Raw genomic sequence first — 17,028 nt, 5'->3', positions numbered from 1 at the left:
TTTTTTATTTTTGACCACTCTGCACAGGATTTTAGTTTCCTGACCAGAGATCAAACCCGAATTCCTTGCACTGGAAGCACAAAATCCTAACCACTGGACCACCAAGCAAGTCCCCAGTTTCCTTTTTAAACCGTATGCTTCCAGTCAATCTGATGGGATTACATAGTGAACTTGTATAAGAAGTAATTTTGCATCTATTGCCTGCTAATCTGCAAAAAAAAAAAAAATAGGGGGAAGAATAGGACTATTGTGCAATGAATTAGCTCAGTTTTAACAAGTTTTGTTAGGTGAATGATATCCTCAAATGCTTTATGGATTAAAAAATCCCAGCACTGGAGGTACAAAAACATATCTGTAAAACAACGCCAAGCCCATCAGCTGTTTTCCTTACCTGTGCTTCTGAAGGGAACAGAATTCAGTATTAATTTCATGACAATTTTTTTCTAAAGCTAGGATCAAATCGGAGAAGGCAATGGCACCCCACTCCAGTACTCTTGCCTGGAAAATCCCATGGACGGAGGAGCCTGGTGCACTGCAGTCCATGGGGTCCCTAGGAGTTGGACACAACTGAGTGCCTTCACTTTCACTTTTCACTTTCATGCATTGGAGAAGGAAATGGCAACCCACTCCAGTGTTCTTGCCTGGAGAATCCCAGGGACGGGGGAGCCTGGTGGGCTGCCGTCTATGGGGTCGCACAGAGTTGGACACTACTGACGCACCTTAGCAGCAGCAGCAGCAGCAGGATCAAATCACGGCTCTTCAAAAAACTTTGAGAAGGAATACATTTTTAGAGGCAGGGTTGTGAAAGTCCTAGAGTTATGTTCGACTGTTTGTGAGCCCATGGATTGTAGTCTTCCAGGCTCCTCTGTCCATGGAATTCTCCAGGCAAGAGGCAGGGTTACCTGGAAGTATGCAGAGGCTGAGAAATGAAGCTTTAGACTAATGTAGGTTCAAATTCCTGCTCTTCTACTCATCAGCTATATAACTTGGACAGATTACAAAGCCTTGGTTTCCTCATCTCAAAAAGAGGAATGAGAGCATTTTTTGTAAGATTTGTGGCATTCTGTATGTAAAAGAGGCTGAGCACAAATAGTGGAGTTTTCGACTTGGGATTGGATCCTGGCATTGTTATGTGACCTTGACCTTGCTATGCATTCCAGCACCATTATAGCTTAAATGGAACCATGATACATGTTTTACAAGAGTGCTGTAGAATTAAACGAGACTCTACTACAGGGGTCAGTAAACTTTTTCTCACAGGGTAAGATAATAAATATTTTAGACTTTGCAGGCCTTGAGGTCTTTGTCACAACTATTCAGTTCTGTCCTGGTCACAAAAAAGCAGCCATAGATAATGTTGAAGTGAATGGACATGGCTATGTTCCCATAAAACTTTACTCATGAAAACAAGTCATGAGCCAGATTTTGTCCATAGGCTGTATTTTGCCAATTCCTACTCTAGAGATGATTAATAAAAGATAAAAACTGTAGTAAGGAACACAATCTTTTTAATTCACATAACGGATAATAGATGAGAGACAAAGAGAAAGAACTGAAGATTCAGTCTTTCCTTAGACATCAATATGCTTTTACATAATTATTCCATGTTATGGTAGCTCAGCTGGTAAAGAATCCACCTGCAATGCAGGAGACCCTGGATCAGTTCCTGGGTCGGGAAGATCCTCTGGAGATAGGCTACCCACTCCAGTATTCTTGCCTGGAGAATCCCATGGACAGAGTTGCCTGGTGGGCTACAGTCCAAGGGGTCGCAAAGAGTCAGACATCACTGAGCAACTAAGCACAGCACAGCACATATATCCATATGAATTCTATGAACAATAATACTGCATATGTTGTTGTATAGCAGAAACTAGCACATTATAGACTAGTTATATTACAACTTAAAATAGTTTTAAACTAGTGCAATAAACAATAAAAATACATGTACTCCAGTATTCTTAGCAACACTGTTTATAATAGCCAAGACCTGGAAGCAACCTAAATGTCTGTTGACAGATGAATGGATAAAGAAGATGTGAAGATGTGGTGTGTGTGTGTATATATATATAATGGACTATTATTCAGCCATAGAAAAGAAAGAAATAATGTTATTTACAGCAAACTGGATGGACCTAGAGATTATCACACTAAGTGAAGTAAGTCAGACAAATATCATAGGATATCACTTATCAGTTTAGTTCAGTTCAGTTCAGTCGCTCAGTCGTGTCCGACTCTTTGCGACCCCATGAATCGCAGCACGCCAGGCCTCCCTGTCCATCACCAACTCCCAGAGTTCACTCAAACTCATGTCCATTGAGTCAGTGATGCCATCCAGCCATCTCATCTTCTGTCGTCCCCTTTTCCTCCTGCCCCGAATCCCTCCCAGCATCAGAGTCTTTTCCAATGAGTCAACTCTTCGCATGAGGTGGCCAAAGTACTGGAGTTTCAGCTTTAGCATCATTCCTTCCAAAGAATACCCAGAACTGATCTCCTTTAGAATGGACTGGTTGGATCTCCTTGCAATCCAAGGGACTCTCAACACCACAGTTCAAAAGCATCAATTCTTCGGCACTCAGCCTTCTTCACAGTCCAACTCTCACATCCATACATGACCACAGGAAAAACCATAGCCTTGATTAGACAGACCTTTGTTGGCAAAGTAATGTCTCTGCTTTTGAATATGCTATCTAGGTTGGTCATAACTTTCCTTCCAAGGAGTAAGCGTCTTTTAATTTCATGGCTGCAATCACCATCTGCAGTGATTTTGGAGCCCAAAAAAATAAAGTCTGACACTGTTTCCACTGTTTCCCCATCTATTTCCCATGAAGTGATGGGACCAGATGCCATGATCTTCGTTTTCTGAATATTGAGCCTTAAGCCAACTTTATCACTCTCCTCTTTCACTTTCATCAAGAGGCTTTTGAGTTCCTCTTCACTTTTTGCCATAAGTGTGGTGTCATCTGCATATCTGAGGTTATTGTTATTTCTCCCGGCAATCTTGATTCCAGCTTGTGCTTCTTCCAGCCCAGCGTTTCTCATGATGTACTCTGCATATAAGTTAAATATCACTTATATGGGGACTCTAAAAAATGATACAAATGAACTTATCTGTTTTGTAAAACAGAAACAGACTGACAGATACAGAAAACAAATTCATGGACAGAGTGATAAGACAGGAGTTTGGGATTAATAGAAACATACCAGTATACATAACATAAAATAAACAACAAGATCTCACTGTATAGCATGGGGAACTATATTCAATATCTTATAATAATCTATAATGGAAAAGAATCTGAAAAGAAATATATGTATATCTATATATCACTGAATCACTTTGCTGTATATCAGAAACTAACAAAACATTATAAACAAACTTAACTTTAAAATTATTTTTAAAGTATTTTCATAGGCTGAATCCAAATAAAGCAAGGTCATGTGGGTCATGATATATATTTTGGACTTCATCCTGAAGGAAATGGAGACCTACTATGGGGTTTTAAGCAGGACAGTAGCAGAAGTCAGATTTATGTTTCAGAAGACATGGTGGCTATAGTGTGAACAGTCCTGTTAGCAATCTATTGCATAGTCCAGGCATGATGTAATGGTAGCCGAGACAGGATTGGTAGAAATGGTGAAGAAGAGTGAATGGACCAGAGAAATATATAAAAGGTACAATTGACACAATGTTAGATTGGTTTCTGAGAATCAGAAGGCATGGGAAAGACTACAGTGGAAAGACGATAACAGTCTGGGAAAAGACAAGGAGTGGATAGATGGTCACATTATCTAGTGAGCTAGGGAAGAAGAACAGGATGATTTAGGGACAAGATGCTTCCATTTTGCACTTGCGTTTGATGGAACCATGAGATGCCCAGTTGGAGAAAGCTTTTACCACACCTTCTCGGCTGCCCACCTCCCGCCATGCACCTCTGACCTGCTTCCTTGCTCTTCCTTGCTCTCTTTCTCTCCTGAGTTTAAGGCCTCCCAACCTCAGGTCTTTGAATTCCCATCAGAGGAAACAAAAATAAAAACATATTTATGAGAAGGACTCATAATTAATTCTCCCTAGAGAAGACATTTGGAGAAAGCAATGGCACCCCACTCCAGTACTCTTGCCCGGAAAATCCCATGGGCGTAGGAGCCTGGTGGGCTGCAGGCCATGGGGTCGCTAAGAGTCGGACATGACCGAGCGACTTCACTTTCACTTTCATGCATTGGAGAAGGAAATGGCAACCCACTCCAGTGTTCTTGCCTAGAGAATCCCAGGGACGGGGGAACCTGATGGGCTGCCATCTATGGGCTCGCACAGAGTCGGACATGACTGAAGTGACTTAGCAGCAGCAGAGAAGACATTTGATAATCTCATATCAGAGTCTGAAGCATCTCCTTCCATTGATTGGATGGTATTCCCTGGTCTGGAACGTTCCCACAATAATGGTTAGTTATATGGTTCATCTCATATCTGTTGATTAAAAGTGGTCTCCAGTGGGTTCTTTCTCAGAAGACAGCAAGATCACTGAAATATGGGTTCTAACTTCTTTCTTAGAACCACCTGGGATCCCACCTACCCTGGTAGATGTCTCACAACGTATTTATATTAGAGCTATGATTTTTACCCAGTATCTAGTTGTGGAACCCTTTTGTCTAAAGAAAGTTTCCCTAGAATAGAAGTTCCCTAGCATAGAAGCTTAGATGGAGATTCTTGCACAAGTGATTTATGGAGGAAATGCTCTTGGAGAGGAGGAATTAGAGAAGAAGGATAGGGCAGGAGGAAGAAACTAACAAGGACAAGGATGCTATCTCAGCTGGAGCCTAGCTTCAGTTTGATCCCCAGGGAGCCTGGGAGCCTATCTACACCAGAGTCAATCATGCATTAGGCAGGGGGTCAGCCTTTTGTATCCCACCAGTTGGTCATTGACTGGGGGTGGCTGAGATGGGTATAACCTCCAGGCAGCTCCATGCTGAGGGCAATTCTTTGGACCAGGGGGGCAGCAGTGGGTCATAAACAGTCAATGTTCCCTGCAGTGAAGGGATGGGTGCACCCATCCCCCTAGATTATCTGGGAAAGGTAACCAAGACAGGGAACTCATGGCTTTCTTCAAACAAGATCTTATCAGGAAGCCCAATGTATGTAAAAGAAAACACATGCTCATGTACACTGCTGATGTATGGCACCTTCACCAAAAACTTTCTGACTCCTCATCACCCCCAGAAGGAGAGAAAGCTCACCAGTTTGTACGAGAAGCCTACCTAAGTAAATAGTAAATATTGTGTTTAAATACTTAATGTCTAAAAATGTGAGAAAAGTAACCAAATTAGATAAGATGACCATCATCTCAAGATATAATGAGCTTAAAGCACATTCTAAAAACCCAATGAATCAAAGAAGAAAGAATAGCAAAAATAAAGATGATTTTACAAGGAGATGCAAGAAAAGTGTGTGACTAGTTCGATTATTGAACCCAATCCACACTGGGTACTTAATAAATATTTGCTGAATTGAATGGCTGAATTGAGTATCTCCCCCAAAACATCATCCTCTGAATGTTTAATGTTTTAAATTCATTCGTTGAAGTCTTAACCCCCAGTATCTCAGAATGTGACCTTATCAGGAGACAGGTCTCCACAGAGATAATCAAGTTGAATGAGATCATTAGGGCGGGCCCTGATCCAGGATTGCTGGTGACCCTATAAAGGGGGAAATGCAGACATAGACACATAGAAGTAAGACAGTATGAAGAGAGACTGGGAGAAGACACATGTCTGCAAGCCAAGGAGGGAAGCCTGGAACCACTCCTTCCCTCACAGCTCTGAGCAGCAACCGAGTCTGCCAACACCATGATCTTGGACTCAGCCTGGAGAACTGTGACTCAACAAACCTTTGTTGTGTAAACCGCCCGGTCTGTGGTCCTTTGTTAAGGTAGTCCCAGGAAACCAATACATGTGTCAAGGAACATGTTTGGGGAAAACACTGAGGGAGGGGTTGACAAGGCTTTGCCTGTTTGATTATAAGAAAACCAAGAGTTGTGGGAGTTCTCTGGTGGTCCAGTGGTTAAGGCTTCAGCTTCCAATGCAGTGGGTGCAGTTCCAATCCCTGGTTGGGGAGTTAAGAGTCCCACAGAACTCACAGACAAAAATTTGAAACAAAACAGAAGCAATAATGCAACAAATTCAACAGACTTTTTAAATGGTCCATGTCAAAAAAGAAGAAAGGAAACTAAGAGTTGCTATCTCACTGCTTGATTTCAAAGTGAAATAAAGTCATCAAAGAATAATCAAAGTTATAGTAAATAGCAAAAAGTCTAAGAATACCAGCATACCATGCAAGGAAAATATAGACAGAAATAGAATTGTACTTTGAAATGATGGTATTCCACATGACAAATCTGAAGGATAGAGATTGAACAAAGAAAGTGTGGGGTTGATTATTATAATAAATTAGGTATAATTAACAGACGTAAAATCACAGAAGTTAAACTTTGTTTTAGGATAATGGGTCATCAAAAATATCAATCAAATAAAGCACAAAAAATTTTCTTCACTTGATTAACAACAAAAAAAAGAGATTCTACACACCACATTCCCAAAGTAAAAAATAGTGCAACTTGAAAGAATAAACAATAGTAGAGTTGATTAAAATTTTAAATAATAACCTACATCAGAGAGGAAATCCACTATATAATTCAGTATATTTTAAACAACACATCCATTTGGTCTAATACCCACATGTGGTCGATAAAGCTTATACATGACTGTCACAAAATTTTGCAAGTGCAAGTAAATGCATCAAAATACACATAGTTGTCTTTGGGTTGTCAGACTCAGCCCTAATTTTCCTTATTTAATGAATTTTCTAAATTATCTGTTTTTCAAAAAGAAAGAAAATCATTAAGAAAAACTAGGAAAAGGAGAACTAATAAACTAAGCATAAATAAAGAAGCAAAAGCTATAAAATGAGTAACAGGAGCTTCTTTGACAATTTTTTTAAAGTGTTAATCAATGAAATAAAAAGAAAATCTGGATTAATAATATTCAGTCCAAAAAAAAAAAAAATAGCTATCACAATTCAAACCCAAATTTTTTATTTCACTAAAATAGAGGACTATTATTTTCAATTGTATGTTAAAATACTTGATAACCAAAACAAAACAGATGAGTTTTCAAAAATATAAAAGCTAACAAAACTTGCAGAAATAAAAGTTCTCATTTTGATTAGTGTACTGTCCTAAAGAATACCTCATGAGGTTTTCTGAGAATGTCTTTAAAAATTAATCTCCAAGCACCAAGTACCTTTGTTATTCCATCTTCGCGTGAAAAATTAACAACAGGAGATGATTTATTATAACACACTTACTATATTGAGTTGGCCAAAAATTCCGTTCAATTTTTCTGTAAGATGTTACAGAAAAACCAAGGCAAACTTTTTGGCCAGACCAATAGCAGAGAAAAAAATGCCCCGGCAGAATTAAATAGAAGGGGAAAAAAAAAAAAGGAAAAGCTTTTACAATAAAATGAAAAAAAAAAAGGAGAAAAGGCCACTGACCCTGCTAAATTTGCAGATCTTTCCAATAATAAATAATTCCGTCACATATTGTTTCAGAAATGGGAAAAAAATATATGTTTCTGACCTGACATTTTAAAGTTAAACATGAATTTATGGCCCAAATCTAAGGCCAGTAACAAAGAAGAAAACTATAATTATCAGCATAGATGCAAAGGAAGAAAGGGCAAAAGGGAGGAAGGGGAAAAGGTAAGAGAGGAAGTGAGGTAGTAGGAAGGAGGAGAATGAGATTGTTCCAAACATCTAAACACAAATAATCACTGATGACTGAGTTAGGTTTATTTCAGGAATGCAAGGTCAATACAACAAAACATGATCAAGACCATCATTATATTAATAGGAAAAAGTAAAGATCATATAATTACATGAATAGGTACAAGGAAAGTATTTCATTAATTACAAATATTTTCTTGATTAAAACTCTAGGAATTTTTCTTTCTTAATTTGATAAAGAGTGCATACTTAAAACCGATAGTAACTATCACACATAGCATAGAACTTAGCATTAGAAATGTCCAACTTCAAAATAGGAAGATGACAAATTTCCCTTTGTCATTAATCCTACTTAATATTGTACTAGAAAAGTTGTCCATTGTATTCTAAATAAAAGAGATGCAAACATAGACAAAGGGGAAAATAATCTATGACTTTTCACAAAATGTTATATTTGAGTTGCATGAAGAAGCAGGCTATAGGGAAGATACATGCATCTTAATTGGATTGTCATAAATTAGTGACATGCCTTAAAAAAACAACCAATGAAGTAGTGGTACTAGATGTTTGTTCTAGAAACCAGGAAAAAATGATTAACCAAAAAGAATGGAAATCAGGAAAAGAGTCACTCATTAATGAGTATTATTGGGATAACTAGATATCCATATCAAAAATTATGTGGATTACTACATTATGTCATACAATGAAGTAAAGCCTATTTTAAAAATAGAAGCTATAAGAGTATTACAGCTATGGATGGCTAGTGATCACTATTGTCAATCAAAGATAAGATTTCAAAAGAGATGAACGGGTAGGATGAGAAAATACAACAAAACAACGCATACAAAATTCACAGGCTTACCATTAATTATGAAAATCAAAATTTAGTAACTCTAGGATCCACCTTTTAAATCAGCTGAACTTGATTTACATAGCAAAAATCCAATACACTGGGACTGCATGCAGAAGGGCATACTAACAGCTACCTCAGGGCATGTCTTTCCAGCAAGCAATCTGACAATATTTAAAAACATCATTAAACTCTTCTGCACGTTGACAAATCTATTCTCATTCTCCTCCAAACTCCAAATTTTAGGAATAATAGTTTACATAAGAATGTTCATGGCAGCCGTTTAATAGCAAGCTATTATAAACAGCCTAAATGCCCAACCAGGAGTAGATGCTTAAGCAGATGAAGGAGTGCTGTGTGAAGTGCTTGCTTTTCTCCTTCACCCCCTCTCTCAGTGAATGACAGCACCGCCCACACAGGAACCCAACAGAGAAACCTAAGACTTCTTTCTTTACCATATTCCAGCCCTCCCCCCATCTGTTAGCTTCCTGACTGGTCTGGGCCTCCAATCTCAGACTCCTCCAGGTCATTTTCCGCAACAGTGCCAGAGTGCTAATTCTGAAACTCGAGTCTACTTGAAAGTCCTATAGCGCCCATCCCCCTCTCCCCAATCGCCCATAAAATTAAAATCCAAACAGCATGGCATCCAAAGTTCTCCCAGACCTGACCCTACCTACCCGGTTTATTTCTTCACACCACTCCCCATCCCCCACTCCCTACACACACACACACACACACACACACACACACGCATACACCCTGTTCCTAACCATCTGGACCATTTTCAGTTCAGCAAGTTCATCACGCTGTTGACAATTTACAATGCTGTTTCCTTTGCCCGGAATGCTCTCCCCTCCCCTCCTGTCCTCCTGACAAACACGCCTCACCTTTTAACCTTCACTCAAGCTTTACTTCCTTATAAGCCCTGGGTCACATAGCTGGGGTAAAATGTGTGCACTTTTGTCTCAGATAGGCAAAAATGCACTCCTACATTGATTTCCCCTCTGTTGTATCACTCCTGCTCGTTATCGGGGCAGTACCAAAATGTATTGATAATTCCAGCTCTTGGGGTTTAAAACTGTTAACTTTCAGGAAGATGGGGAAGGTTCCAACACCTCATGAGTCAATTTCTTCTTTTTCACAGAGACTCATGTGCCCCCACCACCCCCACCCAACGTTGCCTGCAGGGACATCCCATATCCTCACCACCGTGCGTCTGAAGATACCAGTCTCCTTCCTGGCTTTGCTGAGATGCCACCTGCCTTGTCAAGTCTCTGAACATAATGAACCAGTAGTTGCTGAGATATGGTGTCGACCTGGTCTGAGGAGATTGTCATAATAAGAAATCCACGACCTTTGGCATCATGCCTATATTCTAAAGCCTCCTCAGTCTGAGCCCAGGAGTCTTGCCACTCTCCTGGCTGAACGAACAGTCCTGCTCTGACGTGTGTGTGGAGCTTCTGGAACCCTCGTGCCACGTGCTGGCTTCGGGCACCTGGTACTCTGCAATCAGGCTCATCCATGGTCCATCCTCTGCCAATGCCATCCTATTGTTCTTGAGAGATACAGGGTGGGATGATGTGATGAACTGCCCCCAAATAATACCCAAAGAAACAAGGGATCTGCCCCAATATAATACCAGACTGTTTCTACATCTTTTCCCAACCCTGAAGTTCAGCAGTTATAACTCAACCCTTGCCCTTCACCTCCTCTCTCCTGAGTACCTTCTCTTAGTGCTGGAATGGGTTTCTGATGGCCCTTCCCAACTTAACAGGAATTACTTACATCAGTGCTTCTCAAACGTTGATGTGAATATAAATCCCCTGGGGATGCTATTAAAATGCAGATTTCTAATTCAGTAGTTCAAGAGTGGGACCTGAGGGTTTGCATTTCTTACGAGTTTCCAGGTGACACCGAGCAGGCTGGTCAACCACCACTTTTTCAGGAATCAGGCTGATCCATCCTCGTTCACTGGATTGTATTTGTTTCCCCCACTCCACTTCCCTGGGACAATAACAGCAAAGATGGCTCAGGGAAAGAAAATAGGCGCTCAATGGGAAAATGTCTCAGAGGGTGTTCCACAAATATTCTCTCAGTCCACCACCTTCTCTCTCCCACTGGAATCCTCCTGCTTCTTATCTGCTGTACAAATTTCAGCCACTGCTCCTGTATCTGATTCTCTTCATTTTTCTAAGTAGTTTCTTGAAAGTACAGAACAGAATCCCAAGCTGGTGGCAAAGGGCTGCATATGGTCCCACAGATGTTTTGTTTTACTATCACAGTGTTTTTAAAATATATGAACGGGTTGCCAAAGGTAAAGCACTGATTCTCAACCCCAACTGCACATTAAAATCACAAAACATGTCAGTGTCTGAATGCTACCCTCAGAGAAATTCCACCTTAATTTAGTGCAAACGCATCAGTGCTTGTTTTTAATAAACTTTCTTTTTTTCCTTGTTATGCCACGCGGCATGCAAGATCTCAGTTTCCTGACCAAGGATCAAAACCCTTGTCCCCTGCATCGGGAGTGTGGAATCTTAACCACTGGACTGCCAGGTAAGTCCCTTTAATAAACTGTTTATTCTTGAACAATGTGAAATGTAGAGAATTATTGCAAATGTGGTGGTTTAGTCGCTAAATCGTGTCCGACTCTTGTGACCCCATGGACTGTAGCCCACCAGGCTCTTTTGTCCATAGCATTTTCTATAATAACAGGCAATAATTTTTTACTGTAGTTACAACTACATTCCCTAGACTCCCACACAGCAACTCACGGGAGGGTGGTCCTGACAAACTTATTTTGCCCAACTTGGAAGGAGGCATGAAGCCACATAAGGAGAAATCTGGGCATAGGGAGAGTGGTTTTTCTGGCCAGCACAGTAATGGAGAAACATTTGGTTATTCAGAGACCGGCAGACCTGATTGGGCCCTGGAAGCAGCAGCCAACGGAGCAGGCCAGTCCTCAGTGTGGTTCTGGGAACTGTTCCCCCAAACACAGCCTCCTCAATCTATTCCTGCATCTTCCCAACAATTTCTCCCTAAATTTACAGCCTGGATTCTGTCATCTTCATTTATTCCTCTTGAGTGATAGAATAATTGGTCCGAAACTGTAAATTGCCTACCCTGTAGCTATTCTCTTCTTCACTAACTTCTATATTTGGGAGGTGTAAATATGTCCTGCTTTAAAAACATATGCTCCATCTTCATATCCCTTTGCAGAATGAATGGCCAAGGAGATGAAATGGAAGAGTTTGGACAGCACTTCTGGGAAAGATCTAGAGGCAAGACCTCAGAGATACCGCAGGGTCGGTCCAGACCACTGTAATAAAGCATATAGTACAATCAAGCCAGTCACACCAATTTTGGGGTTTCCCAGTGCATCTAAAATTATGTTTACACTACACTGTAGTCTCTTAAGTGTAGTCTATTAAGTGTGTAGTCTGTTTCTATACTGTAGTCTGCTAAGTAGCACCATGTCTTAAAAAATGTACAGACCTTAATTTTAAAATACTTTATTGCTTAAAAACATGAGTTAACCATCATCAGCTCATCTTGCTGAGCCTTAAGCAAGTCATAATCTTTTTACAATCATCATATCAGAGATTGCTGATCACAAATCACCATCACCCATCTAATCATCACGGACAAGCTTGAAATCCTACACAGAGGTACAAAGTGAGCAGATGCTGTTGGGAAAATGGCACCGACAGACTTGCCACAAACCCGCAATTTGTTTTAAAAAGAGAGTCCAGTATCTGTGAAGGACGATGAAGAGAATCGCCATAAAACGAAGTGTGCCTGTACTCGCTGGCAAGCACTCATTTGTCCAGACCATCCTCCAAGTTGGACGAGATGTTTTTAACACCAGCTCTTGTGAAGATGGAAGCCATGTGCTAGGGATGGCAGAGAAGAAAACCAGGAGGAGGAGGCTGGATGCTGATGCCACAGCGGTGCCATCTCACCAGCCCTCGACTCCCTGCATCCAGCCTTCCTGATATGTGAGCAACAAACTGATCTTGTTTAAGCTACTATTATGGGGGAGGGAAATGGCAACCCACTCCAGTGTTCTTGCCTGGGGAATCCCATGGACGGAGAAGCCTGGTAGGTTGCAGTCCATGGGGTCGCAGAGTCGGACACAACTGAAGCGACTTAGCAGCAGCAGCAGCAGCATGGGGGAGGGGGTTCTCTTTTCCTAAGCATTTAGAGCAGTTTCTTCATAATATAAACATAATGCAACAAAATATCCAGCTGGAAATGAAACTTTTTGAGTGATTTTTGCTCTAGGGAAAGGGGAACTAGAAAGTCAGCTTGGCCTTTTCACCTCCCCAGTCTAATCTCCTTCGAGCAGTCAAAAGGGTCTCCCTCCATCTTCAGAGCCAGTTTAAGGTCTGGATGTTCACCCAGGTGGTCAAAGCTGAGACGATGAAAGATTGCCCTATTATCTGGCAAGGGAATTCTTTCTTTTTAAAAATAAAAATTATTTATTTCTTTGTGTGGAGTGTTTTGTTTTGTTTTTTAACTTTTTCTGGTATACTGTAATGGCACCCCATTCTAGTACTTTTGCCTTTCAGAAAATCCCATGGATGGAGGAGCCTGGTAGGCTGCAGTCCATGGGGTCGCTAAGAATAGGACATGACTGTGCGACTTCACTTTCACTTTTCACTTTCATGCATTGGAGAAGGAAATGGCAACCCACTCCAGTGTTCTTGCCTGGAGAATCCCAGGGACGGGGGAGCCTGGTGGGCTGCCGTCTCTGGGGTGGCACAGAGTCGGACACGACTGAAGCGACTTAGCAGCGGCAGCAGTATACTGTAGTACAGCCGATCAACAAGGTTGTGATAGTTTCAGGTGGACAGTCAAGGGACTCAGCCGTACATACACCTGTATCCTTTCTCCCTCAAACTCCCCTTCCATCCAGGCTGCAACATGACACTGAGCAGAGTTCCCTGTGCTCTGTAGGTTCCCAGTAGGTTCTTGTTGGTTATCCATTTTAAATAGAGCAGTGTGTACCTGACCATTCCAAACTCCCAGACTATCCCTCCCCTCCATCCTTCCTGCAAGGGGGCTCCCTCTCATCAGTCCTTTATCCAGACAAAGCCCTGTGGAGAGCCTGACTTTGGATTCACTTGTTTATTCAGGGCTTCCTAACTCTTCGTGTGTGTCACACACAAACACTGCGTATGCCAGACATGGTCTGGGCAGTAAGTGGCAACAAGAAATGAAAGATCAGGGTCTACCCTCAGGGAGCAAGCGCTCTGGTGGGGCTCCTGCTGGGAAGCCGAGCTGAGTTCTAGAAATCGGCCAAGAGGAGGTGACTGCGTGGGTGAAAATAGAGAAGAAATCTCTGCCCATGACGGCTCTGCAGCCTGGGACAGAGCTCCCTCGCCCTTTAAGGGAGGGTTTCTCTCTCAGGCCAGCTGTCGCTCTCTAATCTGCCCTCCCCACCGTGATCCCAGCTGGACTCACGGCTCACCAGCTTCCCTGTTCCTTTGTAAATTATGGATAGGAACTCTAGCCCTCATGTTCTAAGAATAGGAGCGTAAGCTGGGGTCCAGTGAGCTTAGAGAAGGGGGAGCAGAGGTCTGGTTAGGTAGTTATTAAATCTTGGTTTTTAAAGACAGCTTTCTAATAGAATATACGCACTGATAATATCCATTTATTTTATAATGAACACAGACAGTGGCCTGCCATGTGCAAGGCACTTGATCTCACTCAGTCGTCACAGAAACCCAGAGAGTGATACACTATTATCTTCATTTTACAAATGAGATCAGTGCTCAGAGAAGTTCATTATCTTGATTGGGTGCAGTAAGAAATCAAAATTGATCCATCAGGCTCTAAGGTCACGTTCTTTCCACTTCACTGTTCTGCCTCCTCCATGCCAGCCTGCAATTAAAGACCTTGGATCCTGGAGAATACGGCCAGTTTAAGTTTTGCCAGGGAAATCATACAAATTGAAAACACAGCCACAACAATCACCCCACAAGAACGGATACTGAAGCTTCAAGTGGGCTGCCCAGCTTGGAGGACAGCACTAGAGCCATATGAGTCCAGGAATTCAGTGTTTTTCAATAATTATCTTTCTCAAGAGTATATCCAGCCATAAGAAATATTTGACAGAACAATAAATCCCTGCCTTTTTTCCCCCCCTTTTTTGGTAATTTACATGACCTATTCTTTCTGGGGATGAGGGTTTAAGGCCAGTTACTGCTGCCTGAAAGACAGAAAAAAAAAATTTTTTTTTTTCTCACCATTTCACCTGCTCAGTCTTTGATTAACACTGTAGGGTCTTCAGAAATACCCACCGGTTAATGAAAATGCACAGACGAGGGGAAATAGGAGAAGAAAAGGAGTTACCAGAAACTTTTTTTCCAGACCACTGGCTCCTCCTAGAACTAATTAGCTAGAGGCATGTAGGAAGAGAGATTATATGTCTCATGGTCAGTAGGAGTGTTGGTTAGTCACCGACTGTTACCCTCTCCAGGCTGAGGAAACTTACTCCCCCAGACAGAGGCAGCGGCTCTGCTCCCATCACAGGAGGAAGATATCTCTAAATTTGTATTTACCACATACCTGCCACCTCAGTATCAGGAATGACAACCTGTCATTTATGTCTCTGTGTCAAAACTCTTGAGTTGTTGGTGGCAAAAGACAAAAAAGTTAACTCAAACTGGCATAAGCTAAGAGGAAGTGTGTGTGTGTGTGTGTGTGTGTGTGTGTGTGTGTGTTTAAAGGAAATCTATTGGCTCATGAGAGTGAAAAGTTCAAGGTTAGTACCAGATTGATAAAGCCTGGACCCAGAGGCTCAAATAGTTATTTTCAGAATTCCATTTTTCTCCATCTTAGCTCTGCTTTCCATGGTGTGGGTTAAACACTATGTGCTGACTGCTGGCAAGGTCAGGTTCACCTCATTCTTACTATTATCAACCCGAGAAGATATTAATGTAGTGCAATGGCACCCCACTCCAGTACTCTTGCCTGGAAAATCCCATGGACGGAGGAGCCTGGTAGGCTGCAGACCATGGGGTTGCAAAGAGTCGGACACGACTGAAGCGACTTAGCAGCAGCAGCAGCGGTGTTTCGCTCTTAAGTTCTGGGTTCAATCTGATTGGAGAAACCTGAGTGCCTCAGCCATTTCTGAACCAATCACCAGCTAGGAGAATTCAGTGCTGCTATTGGTCAGCCTTGAGGCACATGCTTCATCTCTGAAGTGGCGGGTGGAGACTCTAAAGGGGCGGGGGGGGGGGGGGGGGGGGGGACTCAAAACCATTGGGACTGAGCAAGGTTGGATGGGATCAGTTCCCTAAAAGAAACCCATGGAGCTTTTACCGGAAGAAAAGGTGGAACAGATAGTAAGCGATCAAATGTTAGACTCTTTGTGACCCCATGGACTGTAGCCCGCCAGGTTCCTCTGTCCATGGAATTTTCCAGGCAAGAATACTGGAGTAGGGTGCTATTTCCTTCTCCACCGATGGAACCTGGGTCTCCTGCATCGGCAGGTGGATTCTTTACCATTGCTCCACCGGGGAAACCTGAAACAACACATATTCGTACAGTATTCCCACTGCCTAACACAGTGTTTGGCACATAGTCGGAGCTCATAAGTCTTTATTCAATTTATTATTGCAGTAAGAGGTCTTCCTGGTGCCGATCTGTGCTTGGAGGAGTGCCCTGACTCTGGCTCCCAGTGGTGTTGGTAAGAGATGCCCCTCTTGGCTTTCTTTACTGTCAGCCCCTCTCCTCTGAGTTCTGAGTTGATTCTCACTTGATCCTGCATAATCTGCTCCGCTTCACAGCATGCCTTCCGTTTCCCAGTCATAACCAGTCAACCCTCTTTCCCCTGAGGTCGAGCTCTTTAGAAGGCAAAGTCCAAGTTGCCTCCCTCCCTGGTCTTCAGGACTCAACTGGACCTGAGCTGTTCTGGATGAGACACAAATGGGGACAAGTGCATTGCTACACCGGGATGAAGGACGGGGAGTAAAAAGATGCCAGAACGGGGGTCCTGTTCTCTAGCTCCTTCATTGCATCCTCTTTCCGAGCCACCCAGGGCCTCCTTTCCACAGTTTATCTGGTTGGTATCCCAAGAATAAGTCCGGTGATCTTTCAAGATGGCAGCAGTTAGTGTCTAAGTAGTATGACTACATTGGTAAATTTCCACCTCAGAGTGTTTTACTAGTTGGCCAGAAAATAGTGTCCTCGAAATAGTCAATAGCTAAACCCTGTCTAGCATCTGTAAGAAGATACACTCATTTCCTGGCTACTGTCATTTTAGAGGTAATCCCCAAAGAAATTAAAGTTGACTGAATCGTCTTAAATTATAACTCTCACATGCTAAGTTAGTCTAACAGGATGTTGGTAATATTCTCTTTTTTCCCCTAAATGTCTTCCTAATTAATCAGTT

This window comes from Bos javanicus, chromosome 23 (assembly GCF_032452875.1).
Source record: "Bos javanicus breed banteng chromosome 23, ARS-OSU_banteng_1.0, whole genome shotgun sequence".
NCBI lineage: Eukaryota > Metazoa > Chordata > Mammalia > Artiodactyla > Bovidae > Bos > Bos javanicus.
Note: the sequence above shows the minus strand (reverse complement) of the source record.